Source organism: Colobus angolensis, unplaced genomic scaffold (genome assembly GCF_000951035.1).
Source record: "Colobus angolensis palliatus isolate OR3802 unplaced genomic scaffold, Cang.pa_1.0 Scaffold90, whole genome shotgun sequence".
NCBI lineage: Eukaryota > Metazoa > Chordata > Mammalia > Primates > Cercopithecidae > Colobus > Colobus angolensis.
Genome location: NW_012122932.1, coordinates 3,785,589 through 3,796,068, shown reverse-complemented (window position 1 = coordinate 3,796,068; position 10,480 = coordinate 3,785,589).

The following is a 10,480-nucleotide window of genomic DNA, read 5'->3' as shown; positions in this document are numbered from 1 at the left end:
CTCTCTCTCTCTCTCTTTCTTTCTTTCTTTCTTCCTTATTTATTTATTAGAGACAGAATCTCACTCTGTTGCCTAGGCTGGCGTGCAGTGGTGCAGTCACAGCTCACTGCCGTCTTAACCTCCCAGGCTCAAACAATCCTCCTGCCTCGGTCTCCCGAGTAGCTGGGACCACAGGCACATGCCACCATGCCTGGCTAATGTTTTTTTTTTAAAGAGATAGGGTTTCACCATATTGCCCAGGCTAGCCTTGAACCCCTGGGCTCAGGCAATCTCCCTATCTCAAGCTCCCAAAGTGCTGAGATTACAGGCATGAGCCACTGCGCACAGCCATGGCCTCCTTTCTTTTTTTCCTTTTGTCTTTTATGTTTTTCCTTTTTTCTTTTCTTTTTTTGATACAGAGTCTCGCTCTGTCGCCCAGGCTGGAGTGCAGTGGTGGGATCTCAGGTCACTGCAACCTTCACCTTCTGGGTTCAAGTGATTGTCCTGCCTCAGCCTCTTGAGTAGCAGAGACTACAGGTGCCCGTCACCATACCCAGCTAAATTTTTGTATTTTTAGTAGAGATAGGGTTTTACCACATTGGCCAGGCTGTTTTCGAACTCCTGACTTCAAGTGATCCTCCTGCCTGAGCCTCTCAAAGTGCTGGGATTACAGGTGTGAGCCACCACGTGCGGCCCATGGCCTCCTTTCAAGTGTGATTATCTTGGGCTGGTGACACTTATTGAGGAACTGGAGTCACACCCTTCTGGGGCAGCTCTACTTACTATGATCCTTGGAAAACACATGTTCAAATTTCCATCAGAAACTTCACATTGCTCTTTTTTCTTCTTGAACTCCTATTTCCATTTCACTTTTCCCACAGTGTTAAGTCATACGTGCCATTCATTTCCATGCTATCCTCTCTTTTAATGATTGCCATATAGCATTTCTTTGTAACAGGCGTAGGCACTTGAATTCCAATTTTAATTTTTAATTTCTTGTGACCATAAACCTTGAAGTGTTATTTCTTCTGGCTAGAATTGCCATTAGAGTTATTAGACCTAACTGATTGAAACCACATAAGTACAATACAAATTTGATAAGAGTTTGCATATGGAGAGTTACATTTATTTATTGAGATGGATTTTTAAAAGGTGTGTTCATGTATACATTGATAAATATTATTGATTCCTAGATTGGAACAGGAGTCACTATCAACACTATCCTTATTGTTTTATTTTAATCCATATGAGTTTAGAAGCCCTTTTCACAAAATTATGTGGAACTGGAAAGAGTTTTGTTATTACAGTGTCACTCAATTCTTTGGCTTCTTTCCAAGATACTTGGCAAAAATCACTTGGAGCTGTTTTATTGAAAATCAGCGAACGACTCCATCAGTTCCTCCTTCAGCATTGTATCATGGCAACGCCTTTTCTCTAAGGCTGTTCCCCTGAAGGAGCTTTGCTGTGATTTGAATGTGTGCCCCAAAGCTCATATGTTGGAAACTTAATATCCAATGCAACTGTTTTTGAGAGATGGGACCTAGACAGGCATGGTGGCTCACATCTGTAATCCCAGAACTTTGGGAAGTTGAGTTGGGAGGGTCACTTGAGCCCAGGAGTTCAAGACCAGACTGGGTAACAACATAGTGAGACCCTGTCTCTACAAACAAAAACAAAAAACTAAATTAACTGAGCATGGTAGCACATGCCTGTAGTCCCAGTTTTTCTTTAGGCTGACATGGGAGGGTTGCTTCAGCCGGTGTGGGTGAGGCCATAGTGAGCTGTGATTGTCCCACTACACACCAACCTGGGTGACAGAGTGAGACCCTGTCTTAAAAAAATAAAAGAGAGAGTTAGGACCTTTAAGGGGTAGTTAAGTCATGAGGACTCTTCCCTCACAAATGGATGAATTCCCTTATCATGGAAGTGGGTTTGTTATAAAAGTGAATTTGGAGGCAGGAGGATTGCTTGAGCCTGGGAGGTCAAGGCTGCAGTGAGCTGTAATCCTATCACTCCACACCAGCCTGGGCTGGGTGACAGAGCTAGAGCTTGTCTGGTTTTTTTTTCTGAGACAGAGTCTTGCTGTGTCGCCCAGGATGGAGTGCAGTGACTCGATCTCGGCTTACTGCAACCTCCACCTCCCAGGTTCAAGCAATTCTCTGCCTCAGTTTCTCAAGTAGCTGGGACTACAGGTGCCCACCACCACGCCCGGCTAATTTTTGTATTTTTAGTAGTAATGGGGTTTCATTATCTTGCTGGTCTTGAACTGACCTCGTGATCCACTTGCCTCGGCCTCCCAAAGTGCTGGGATTACAGGCAAGAGCCACCGCACCCAGCCTAGACCTTGTCTCTTCAAAAAAAAAAAAAAAGAAAGTGAGTTTGGCTCCCTCTTGCTCTCCTGTGCACAGCCCCTTGCCATGTGATGCCTTCTACCATGTTATGATGCAACAGGAAGGCTCTCACCCAATGTAGTCCCTTGATCTTGGACTTGCCAGTCACCAGAACCATGAGCTAATAAATTTCTGTTCTTTATAAATTACCCATTGTGTCAGGTATTGTGTTTTAGCAGCACTAAAATGGATCAAGACAAGGTTCTTCTTCTTCTTCTTCTTTCTTTTTTTTTTTTTTTTTTTTTTTTTTTGAGACAGAGCTTCACTCTGTCACTCAGGCTGGAGTGCAGTGGCATGATCATGGCTCACTGTAACGTCTGCCTCCTGGGCTCAAATGATCCTCCTACCTCAGCCCCGCAAGTAGCTAGGATTATAGGTATGAGCCACCACACCTGGCTAATTTTTTAGTTTTTATTTTATTTTATTTTTTTGAGATGGAATCTCACTCTGTCACTCAGGCTGGAATGCAGGGGTGCAATCTCGGCTCATTGCAACCTCTGCCTCCCAAGTTCAAGCAATTCCGCTGCCTCAGCCTCCAGAGTAGCTGGGATTACAGGCACCCATCACCAAGCCCAGCTAATTTTTTTTGTGTTTCTAGTAGAGATGGGATTTCACCATGTTGGCCAGGCTGGTCTCAAACTCCTGACCTCAGGCAATCTGCCCGCCTTGGCCTCCCAAAGTGGTGGGATTACAGGCATGAGCCACTGTGCCCGGCCTTATTTTATTTTATTTTTTATATTTTATTTTATTTATTTTATTTTATTGAGATGGAGTCTTGCTGTGTCGCCAGGCTGGAGTGCAGTGGCACAATCTCAGCTCACTGCAACCTCCACCTCCTGGGTTCAAGCAATTATCCTGCCTCAGCCTCCCTAGTAGCTGGGATTTGACAGGTGCATGCCACTACACCCAGATAATTTGGGTATTTTTAATAGAGATGAGGTTTCACCATGTCGGCCAGGATCTTTTTTTTTTTTTTTTTTTTTTGAGACGGAGTCTCGCTCTGTCGCCCAGGCTGGAGTTCAGCGGCACGATCTCGGCTCACTGCAACCTCTGCCTCCCAGGTTCACGCCATTCTCCTGCCTCAGCCTCCCGAGTAGCTGGGACTACAGGCATGTGCCACCATGCCTGGCTAATTTTTTTATGTTTTTAGTAGAGGCGGGGTTTTACTGTGTTAGCCAGGATGGTCTCGATCTGACCTCGTGATCCACCCACCTCCGCCTCCCAAAGTGCTGGGATTACAGGCTTGAGCCACCGTGCCAGGCCAAGTTTTTATTTTTAAATGTCATAGAGGTGGGGTCCTCACTATGTTGCCCAGGCTGGTTTAGAATTCCTGCACTCAAGCTATCCTCTCACCTTAGCCTCTCAAAGTGCTGGGGTTATAGGCATGAGCCACTGTGCCCAGCCAGGACAAGCTTCTAGAATAAGGTAGATCGGTTTTACAATATGCCCACTGGTTGAGGGACCATGAGAGCAGGACCTTCTTTTTTTTAGACAGGGTCTCACTTTGTCACCCAGGCTGGAGTGCAATGGCACAATCACGGCTCACTACAGCCTTGGCCTCCCAGGCTCAAGTGATGCTCCCACCTCAGCCTCTGGAGAAGCTGGAACTATAGGCGCATGCCACCATGCCCTAATAATTTTTGTATTTTTTGTAGAGATGAGGTTTTGCCATGTTGCCCAGGCTGGTCTGAAGCTCCTGGGCTCAAGCGATCCACCCATCTTGGCCTCCCAAAGTGTTGGGGTTACAAGTATGAACCACTGCGTCCGGCCCAAGAGTAGGAGCTTCTCGAACCAGGCTGCCCACAGGCCCAGGACCCTAAGCAAGGCGTCTCAATAGTTTTCTTCCAGCTCTCATTCTTATTCCTTTTCTTCTCCAGGTTTGAATCTCTGAATCTGATTCCTGAAACTCCTTTGAGCTGAAAGTTAGCTCCCACTGTTATAATCCCTCCCCGTGAGTTGAGTATCTCTTTCAAAGACTTACCCTGTATAATTAGCAAATCAATCCATGATCTAAAATGCTGCTTTAAAAAACAACGTAATAAAGAAAAAAACAAACAAAAAACAACGTAATCAACAGAGGTGGCCTGGGAAAGCTGGCCTACCACATTTACCTCCAGCTTCAAAAAGACAAGTTTGCTGAATGCTTTCAGTGTCAGCTGTTTGAGCCATTTACAGTCAGCTCTTACACAATACAGAGAACTAGCAGCCTCTACTCAATTCACTAAAGCACTCTGGAAAATTGTGTGGGGGTGCTGGCCCCTAACTCGCCTCTGTTAGCATTTTAGTTCAGGCCATTAACTTTGCTTTTGTATCTGTATCTAATGGATTCTTGCCTCTTTCTGACCACATCAATTATCTCAGGTTTCACTGGGACCTTTTCCTTGGCTTGTTCCCATTTCTATTAAAGGTGAAGTCACAACATTAAAGCTGCATACATTGCTAACTTTCTTTTCCATTAACTCTTGCTCTAAAACAGAAGCGGCATCCTCCTTCCTCCTGGAAGGCAACTTGATGCCTTGGAAATAACACTGAAGCTAGGGGAGGTAGAAGACCAAGTTACTAGATTTCACTCTGACACTGACAATGACCCAAGTTAACTTTCTTCTCTACCCTGAGATTCAGGTCTTGATCTAGACAATTGGATAAAAATTTTCCTCCTGTCTTATCCTCCCACCATCAGGTATCAAGGCTAAAGCTCTGTTGAGTGTAACACTTTTTTGAGACAGAGTCTCACTCTGTTTCCCAGGCTGGAGTGCAGTGGCCTGATCTAGGCTCACTGCAATCTCCACCTCCTGGATTCAAGGGATTCTCCTACCTCAGCCTCCTTAGTAGCTGAGATTACAGGCGTCCGTCACCACACCCAGCTAATGTTTGCATTTTTAGTAGAGATGGGGTTTCACCATGTTGCCCAAGCTGGTCTCGAACTCCTGACCTCAGGTGATCCACCTGCCTTGGCCTCCCAAAGTATTGGGATTACAGGTGTGAGCCACCGCGCCTGGCCTGTTGAGTTTAGAATAGTGCCAAGCACAGCTAGGTACAGTGGCTCTTGCCTGTAATTCCAGCACTTTGGGACACCGAGGCAGGCGGATCACTTGAGGCCGGGAGTACGAGACCAGCCTGGCCAACATGGTGAAACCCTGTCTCTACTAAAAGCACACAAAAAATTAGCTGAGTGTGGTGACACGCTCCTTTAAGTTACTTGGGAGGCTAAGGCAGGAGAATCTCTTGAACCCAGGAGGCAGAGGTTGTAGTGAGTGATCACATCACTGCACTCCAGCCCAGGTGACAGAGTGAGATTCTGTCTCAAAAAAAAAAAAAAAAAAAAATGAATAGGGCCAAGCACATAGCTGTTGATGAATGTGAACAGCCAGTATTTATATCTAAGTGGAAGTTATTCCCAGAATTTGAGGCCGAGTTCACAAAGAACTCTTTCTCACGATCTCAGGGAACATGGTTGGATTAGGTGGGTTTTGATGTAGGAAGACACACCTCTGACTGGTGGGCAGACCTAGAGGGTTAAAGCATTATCTCCTTGAGTTCATTGTCCAAGTGGAAAAAGCAAGGGCCACATTGCTGGAGCCTGGGCTCCTAGAAAAAGTGGGTGGATGGGCTGATTTGTCAGTTTGGGCCCACCTAGCTGGTTTCTACAGCTCTGCTCAGGGGACAGGCGGGCCATGCCCAGGCTGTGGATGAGTCATGGTAGCTGCATATCTGCACAGCAGCTCGCCCTACCTGCCTCGTGGAGGGAATGCTGGAGCCACCTGGGAAAGCCAGACCTGTCCCAGGGTGGCTGCCAGAAGAGCCTGAGAGGGGTGATGGCCAAAATCCAGGGGAGCAGGAGAAACAGCATGTGCTGGACATCAGTGGCCCACACTGAGGAGGCCGGGGAGGCTCAGGTCCTACCCTCAGACAGTTGTGGTCCATCCAGAGAAGAGGCCCCTCATCTACTCAGGAGCTGGGAGAGGAACTGTGAGGGGTGGAGAGCTCAGCACTGAAGCCTAAGGAGTGAATTCTGGCCCCTCTGTTCACCAGCTGTGTGACCTTAGACAAATCTCTCAACTTAGCTCTAAAGGAGGACATCTGTCCCACAAGGTTTTTATGAGAATTCAGCAATGTTTTATAAAATACGGGTAAATATAAAGGACTATGTAAACATCTAGCTGGTGGAGTTGTAGGAAGAGGGCTTTGCAGGCAAAGCACGTCAAAGGCCTGAGGCTGAGAAGTGATGTCCTTATGAGGACTGAGGAGGTTACAGAGTCCAAAGGGCTGGAGCGTGGGGTGTGAAAAGGGAGCCAGAAGGGAAGTAGAATTCCTAGACTGTGGACATCATGAATGCCAGGCACAGAGACAGGCTTCGATTCTATAGGCCATTGGGAGCTATGAATGTGCCTGTGAGGGGGTAGGAGATGACTTCAGGGCTCTGTATTTTCAGATGAGATCGGGCGCGTTCAGGGTGGTATGGCCATAGAATGTATTTTCTTTTCTTTCTTTTTTATGTTTTTTTGAGACAGAGTCTTGCTCTGTCGCCCAGGCTGGAGTGCAGTGGCATGATCTTGGCTCACTGCCACCTCTGCCTGCTGGGTTCAAGCGATTCTCCTGCCTCAGACTCCTGAGTAGTTGGGACTACAGGCGCCCACCACCACGCCCGGCTAATTTTTGTATTTTTAGTAGAGACAGGGTTTTACCACATTGGCCAGGCTGTTTTCGAACTCCTGACCTTGTGATCCACCCGCCTCTGCCTCCCAAAGTGCTGGGATTACAGGCATGAGCCACAGCACCCGGCCTGTAGACTGTATTTTCTTTTTCTTTTTTTTTTTTTTGAGACAGCATTTCTCTCTTGTTGCCCAGGCTGGAGTGCAATGGCACGATCTCAGCTCATTGCAATCTCCGCCTCCTGGGTTCAAGCAATTCTCCTGCCTCAGCCTCCCTAGTAGCTGCGATTACAGATGCCCACCACCACACCCAGCTAATTTTTTTGTATTTTTAGTAGAGACGGGGTTTCACCATATTAGACAGGCTGGTCTCGAACTCCTGACCTCAGGCGATCCACCCGCCTCAGCCTCCCAAAGTGTTGGGATTACAGATGTGAGCCACCGTGCCCAACTTGACTGTATTTTCAAATGTAAGGCCTGGCATGTTTCCATGGGGAGGTGACATCGACAATGAGGACAAGGGAAGAAACGTTAGCTCACTTGGGATGCACCCATAAGCGGGTAACAGACTTGCGCTTCACCCCTTTTAGAGATAAGAAGCCAGTAGAGTACCCATAGGCTTGGCCCTAGGAGCCCCCTGGACTGAGCTCCTTGAGGCCAAGGCCCCCAGGGTGGAGACCAGGCACACAGTGGGCTCTCTGGATACAGTTATAGAATGAAAGAAAAGGCAAGGACCTGGCGTGGGTGGCTCATGCCTGTCTGTAATTCAGCACTTTGGGAGGCTGAGGTGGGTGGATCACTTGAGGTCAGGAATTTGAGACCAGCCTGGCCAACATGGTGAAAACCCATCTCTACTAAATATACAAAACATTAGCCAAGCAGTGTGGTGGGGCACACCTGTAACCCCAGCTACTCGGGAGGCTGAGGCAGGAGAATTGCTTGAACCTGGGAGGCAGAGGTTGCATTGAGCCAAGATTGCGCCAATGCACACTCCAGCCTGGGTGACAAAGTGAGTGAGACTCTGTCTCAAAAATAAATGAATAAATAAAAATAAAAAAGAAGCCTCTAGCTCAGCTCCCTGCTTTACAGGAGGGAGAACAGCCCTGAGCAGGATTTTGATGTGCAGGAGCCACACAGCAGGTGCTGAGAGAGCGAGGCCACAGACACAGGGACTCCCTCCCCTCCAGCCTTCCCCCTGTGAATGGACATGACCCGGGCCAGCACCCCCGAGAAAGTGCCATGCTGCGGGTAAAGACTGCTTTGTCCTGCCAGAGCATGGTTCCCCGAACTTGCCGCAGTCCCAGTAACCCTTCCCCCACAGTGATCGGCTCCCTCCTGGATTCCTGGGTGCGGGAAGGAGGTGAGGTCAGCAGTTCCAGCAGCCAGGAGAGGAGGGTGCCGCCCTGCCTGAGATGACTTCACTGTCTCCACCTCATCTTTCCCACTCTGCCTACAGTCAGGAGCTTCTTGTGAACCTTGCTGGGCAACTTTTGCTTCCTTGGAAAACCTCCAGAAGAAATACAGGGACACAGGGTCCATTCCACATGCTGCACTCAGCAAAGATTTCTTACTCTGTGTAAGAGAGGCTTGGGCTGCTGTTTGTTTCCAGCCTCTGCCGGTGCCTCCACAGTGCAGGACATAGGCCTTCCCTCCTTTTCTCTCCAGTGCCCTAGCGGGTTGAGGTTCATGCTACTCACTGGATCGGAAAAGCAAAGGTGGAGAGCCAGCCACAGTAGAGCCAGTGAGCCTGGAAACTCTCCTCTCCCTTCCATCACAGCCCTCTCGTGGTCTCTGCCTAGTGCGCAGCGGTGGCAGGTGATCGTTTGCAACATTTCCCAGATCATGGTAGCTGACTGTGAAAACCCCATCTCAGTTGAGTAAGGCCCCGATTGGAACAAGGCCCTGTACCCTCTAGTCCTCCATCACTCGCCACACCCCATTCCTGTGGCTCTCCCTACACCACCCTCTCCAGTCACCCTGACCTTCTGCCTGCCTCCCTCACGGAGACTGAGGCTGGCCCCAGAGCATTTGCACTTGCAGTCAGCCTAGACTCTCCTTTCCAGCTTTTCTGAAATGCCACCTTCTCCGTGAGTCCTTCCTAGGCCACCTCAAATGTGAAGATGCAACCTATCCTTCACGCCTCATTCCTTTCCGTGTTTTATTTTTCTCCAACTCACATATTGTATACTTTACTGCTTATTTTAGAGTAGCAATAATCTCAGCCCCCACTAGGATGACAGCAACACGAGAACAGATGTTTTGTTGGTCTGTTTGCTCTACACAATGCCTGGCACACAGCAGGCTCTCTACAAACGTCTTTGAATATTGAAAGAATAGATGAGTGAATGCATAAATAAGAGAGTGATGAAAGCTATTTTGCCCTCCGGAGCAAGAGGAGTTCCCTCCCAGCTATGGAAATCCTGAAAAGTGCAACAGATGGACTCTTGTAGGAGAGAATGGGCCAAACCACGGGTCAGGATCTTGGATGTTAAAACTACCAAGGATGTCCGGGCACAGTGGCTCATGCCTGTAATCCCAGCACTTTGGGAGGCCAAAGCAAGTGGATTGTTTGAGGCCGGGAGTTCAAGACCAGCCTGACCAACATGGTGAAACCCTGTCTCTACTAAAAACACAAAATTAGCCGGGTGTGGTGGCACATGCATGTAATCCCAGGTACTCGGAAGGCTGAGGCAGGAGAATCACTTGAACCCAGGAGGCAGAAGTTGCAACGAGCCGAGATCATGCCACTGCACTCCAGCCTGTGTGACAGAGCAAGACTCTGTATCAAAAAAAAAACCAAAAACAAAATAAAACAAACAAACAAAAACTACCAGGGATGAGCACCACCTCCACTCCTTTCCCCAAACATACTTTAATTTTTAATATTTATTATTATTATTTTTGAGACAAAGTCTTGCTCTTTTCCCCCAGGCTGGAGTACAATGGTGCGATCTCAGCTCACTGCAACCTCCACCTCTCAGGTTCAAGCGATTCTCCTGCCTCAGCCTCCTGAGTAGCTGGGATTACAGGCACCTGCCACCACACCTGGCTAATTTTCTTGTTTTTAGTAGAGATGGGATTTCACCATATTGGCCAGGGTGGTCTCAAACTCGTGACCTCAGGTGATCTGCCCGCCTCAATCTCCCAAAGTGCTAGGATTACAGGCGTGAGCCACCGCGCTTGGCCTTATTATTATTATTTTGAGGCAGGTTCTCATCCTGTCACCCAGGCTGGAGTGCAATGGTGCCATCGTGGCTCACTGAAGCCTCAACCTCTTGGGCTCACTTGATCCTCCCACCCCAGCCTCTCAAGTAGCTAGGACTATGTGCCACCACACCCAGCTAAATTTTTATTTTTTAAACAGACCTCAGCCTAATTCTTTCTTTTTTTTTGTTTTGTTTTTGAGATATAGTCTTGCTCTCTTGCCCAGGCTGGAGTGCAGTGGCGGGATCTTGGCTC